The 3,163-nt window shown below is 34.8% G+C and overlaps 1 protein-coding gene across 1 annotated transcript in view; it reads right to left on the reverse strand.

Moving 5' to 3' along the window:
• LOC106664035 (vesicular acetylcholine transporter) overlaps nucleotides 1-2,838 on the reverse strand; it is a 26,515-nt gene extending 23,677 nt beyond the window's left edge. Inside the window, exon 1 of the mRNA XM_014389401.2 lies at nucleotides 2,635-2,838. The gene's annotated coding sequence lies outside the window, so the exon portion shown is untranslated. The remainder of the gene's footprint in view (nucleotides 1-2,634) is intronic.
• Nucleotides 2,839-3,163: the final 325 nt, after the last annotated feature.

Consider the following 3,163-nt stretch of genomic DNA (forward strand, 5'->3'; position numbering starts at 1 on the left):
ATATATATATATATATAATGAATTTATACACTGCTAGAAAAGTTTAGATTAAAAAAATGAATGTATACAATGCTAGAAAATTGTATATTACAAAAATGAATTTATACAATGCTAGAAAATTTTATATATTTAAAAAATGAATATATACAATGTTAGAAAATTTTAGATTAAATCTAAATTAAATTTTCTAGCATTGCATTATTCTTTTTTTTTTGTGTAAAATTTTTTAGCGTTGTATATAATCATTTTTTATATAAAATTTTTTAGCATTGCATAAATTCACTTGTTTACATCCAACATGTATTTGTAAAATTTAAAGAATTTTTATAAATCCCAGGCGCTGATGATGATCTCAATAAAGATCGAAACGTTGGCACGATAAAGAAAATGTTTTTGTAAAACCTCCGTCACACCAACCGCATCTCTCGATCTCCAAATAATCATTGACTAACAGTCACTAAACACCACACATTTAATAATAATGATAGAATATTTTTAGAAGGTTATTTTATATTAGAAAATTGTGTGCAAAGTGATAATATTGTTTGAATGGTTTTGCTTGTTAAGCACATGGCTTACGTGTGAAGAAGAAAAAAAAGAGAGTTGTAAGAATGGCCGGATCGAGGTGCTTTATCGACTTTCTGGCCAGGTTAACCTTCGTACCAGCCAAATTACACGACAGGAGAAGCTAACATTAACGTTTTTCTATATCAATGTGACAATTTGATAGAAGAAATTTTATTTTTTCCTGTAAACCAATGTTGGATTTCGGCTAGAAGGAAGTGGCTTACAACCCGGGGTTTTCGCGTAAAGAGCACCGCAAGTTCTGAGGAGGGTGGGCCGGAAAGAGCCCAAGGCAAGAGGGGAACGGCTAACTCAATTACGTCCGGGACCCCTTTGTAGTCCCTGGGATCTCCCTGTTAGCTCCTTACCTTCCCGCAGACAACAATAACGCCGAGTCGTTAAACTGAAAACAGGGATCGCAATTAGCCGTTGTTCCAAATAAAACAAAACCGCTTTTGCATTGCTTAAATTGGTTGTTGTTGAATTAAAACCTACAGACCTAGAGAAAAGCTAGCTGAAATGTTTAAAAAGTTGATTATTCGGAGATCGTGAGATGCGCTCTGGTATGACGTCGGTTTTAGAAAAACATTTGTTTTATCGTGCCAACGTTTCGATCTTTATTGAAATCATCTTCAGGCCTGGGATTTATAAATAGTCTTTAAATTTTACAAATACATGTAGGATGCAAAAAAATGAATTTATGCAATGCTAGAAAATTTTAGATTCCCCCAGGCCCTGAAGATGATCTCAATAAAGACCGAAACGTTGGCACGATGAAGAAAATGTTATTCTAAAACCTACGTCACACCAGACCGCACCTCACGATCTCCAAATAATCATCAAGTAACGGTCACTAAACACCACATTCCTACAAAAGTGTTTTTATTTATTTATTCTATAACTTATGAAAAAAATAAGGTTTTTAGGCCAAAGACGATTTTAAAAACAAAATAAGCTGATTCACGTTAATTGTTCAGTTTTTGAAATTTTAAATAGAATCTTTGGCTTTGGAGTTTCTGGATAGACAAAAGTTACAGCAAATAACGTAAAGTTCCTAAGTTTTTTCATATTAATAAACACGAAGTATTCAAATGCAGTAAACAAAAAATCTTTCAACTATTTCATTCTAACCAGACGAATCTGAATTCCGACAGTCAATCAAAATTCGTTTATGTTTTATCATATATGTCAATTTAGAAGGCCATGCATCAAATTTTTCTTCGCACTTCTTTTGTATGCGCAGTGAGACTATCGCCAAATTAACCGTAAAATCGATCATCATCGATCCGGTAAAATCACATTGTTTCCAAATGTGTCACGAATACAAACCATAAAAAGAAACCCATAAATTTTATTATATTTTTCATCAAAAGTCATTATTTGTCAAATAGATCTAGTTTATAATACTTAAAAACTTTGTCAAAACTAATATTACAATTAACCCAGGTGTTTTCTAATTTTTGAGTTGTACAACGTGTGTCTTCAAGTCTTTGTAAATTTTCACAAACCTGATACAATATGGCCGGATACGTTTTGCTCCCGATGGCCATTTGCATCGATTCCGTAATGTCTTTTTAGCGTGTAGAAAAGGTTAAATTGTAAACGAGAATAGACAATTGGTCTTTGAATAATAGTGAATAAGCAATATTTTACGCTGAAGTTTTTAGTATTATTTCGAGAATTTTTTAAGTTTTATGTGATAATGGAAACTTTTTTGTCTACTTTAATGCTCTAAGTTTGCTTATTTTTGCTTGTAGGTCTTTGAAACACGTTTCGGCTTTTTTGCCATCTTTTTATTTTGTGTTTTTATGTTGATTATTGTAAGATGCCAATGCTGTTTTGGTTGTTTCTTTTGTCTATATCATTTTTAGTGTTTTCATTTAGAATTTTTTGCTTTGAAACATATTAATATCTTTATAAATGTAGAAGTTTCTTGTTGTGAAATTTCTTTTTCTGTGTATTTTTTCATACCGTCAATATCAAAAATCGGTTATTTCTTGACTTTTACTGTATTTGCATGTTATAAAAGAAAAGTGGAAGAGAAAAAAAATTGAAAATGTACTAAATTACCTGTGTCCGGGATGGAAGCTGAAATTCGGCTAGCTAAGAAGCCACGGATGTTGGTGGCTATCCGGTTCGGGGAGGCGGTGACCGTGCCGAGAACACCCGAAATTCGGCTTCTCAGGCACTCCTCTTCACTCGTCCTGTTGTCCGTCGTGACCCGGTCTTTTAACTACTTTGTATGAGAGTCCGCCCCTTACTGTGCTCCTGCTCCTGTCGCCGCCGCCCCCGCCGCTCCGCCCCCAAAAGGACGCGCAGCCGCCTCCAGGCCCCGCCTCCGGAATAAACCTCGGCCAACCCCGCCGTATTGAACCGCATCATTCTCTTTACCGCCGCCCCGTTCATAATGATTTAACTAACCATTTATTCCTTTAAGTGTATCAATATCGCGTTGGGGGCGATGCCATTGTTTTATAATAGGCTCTGCTTTTGTTATTGGACCGGCATTAATCAAATTCGTGACATTGTTTGGAATTTGATTACTTTTCTGGGAATTTTGCGTTATGGGTTCATTCAAATTCCTTTCGTGTAACTCTCC

This window comes from Cimex lectularius, unplaced genomic scaffold, assembly GCF_000648675.2.
Source record: "Cimex lectularius strain Harlan isolate CLEC.00 unplaced genomic scaffold, Clec_2.1 scaffold26, whole genome shotgun sequence".
NCBI classification, from domain to species: Eukaryota; Metazoa; Arthropoda; class Insecta; order Hemiptera; family Cimicidae; genus Cimex; species Cimex lectularius.